This window comes from Triticum urartu, chromosome 1A (genome assembly GCF_056163025.1).
Source record: "Triticum urartu cultivar PI428250 chromosome 1A, HENAU_Tu73, whole genome shotgun sequence".
NCBI lineage: Eukaryota > Viridiplantae > Streptophyta > Magnoliopsida > Poales > Poaceae > Triticum > Triticum urartu.
The window spans coordinates 570,050,621-570,051,482 of NC_141873.1; the positions used below are offsets into that span (position 1 = coordinate 570,050,621).

Consider the following 862-nt stretch of genomic DNA (forward strand, 5'->3'; position numbering starts at 1 on the left):
GTTAGCAGTGTAGATGCTAATTTTTAACTGAGGCAGTATACGTTGCAGTAGAAGTAGCACTGTTTAGTTGACCACATGTATAGGTTGTAGTTCTTATGTTGTTAGTTGATTTTTTTAAAAGTGCCCTTTTATAATTGTAATTCTTCAGAGAGTAACAATATAAGTGTTTGCTATATTGCAGGAAGGTGAGAATTGTGGTTTTCTTGGGTGGGTTGACCCAGAGTGGCCTCCCACAATGCAAAATGCATTGTTGAAGCTTTGAGAAATGTTTGAAGACAGCATGACTGCTAGGAGGAAGGATAACCTAGATAGTTCACTTACTATCCACCACCTTAAAGAAGAGAAAAGGAATTTGGATGCCAACTATGATAAACTAGTTGAAGATGTCCATCAACTTCTCAATGCACAGGAGGACAGGGTGTTGGATTTCAGCTATGTGCAAGCTCGGGAGAAGAGAGCTGAGGTTGCCAGTGCATCAGTTGTGGCTGGCATGAAGAATGAGATGGAGAAGAAAGAGGCAGAGAACTTGAAGCTGCAAGAGAAGTATAAAGTGCTGATGAACCCAGTAGAAGCTCAAGGCAGTGTCATTAGGAACCTAAAGATGAATCATTTGAAAGAGAAGGAAAAGCTAACTGAAGGCAACAACAATTTGAAGATTCAGGTTGATGAGCTCACCAAGTCTGTGAAAAAACTCACAGAAGAGAATGTGCAGTTGAACCTTCACATGTCTGATCTCAAGAGGGGACATGAGAATTTGATAAAACGTAGGGATGAGTTAAAGCTCCAGCTAGCTGTTCAGTTCAATTCACTGGAGAAGAGCAAAGAGAAGTTGAAGTTGATCCATGACATCTTGAAGGAATGA

The 862-nt window shown here is 40.5% G+C and overlaps 1 pseudogene; it reads left to right on the top strand.

Moving 5' to 3' along the window:
• Positions 1–235: 235 nt before the first annotated feature.
• LOC147992865 (uncharacterized) lies at positions 236–862 on the top strand (annotated as a pseudogene).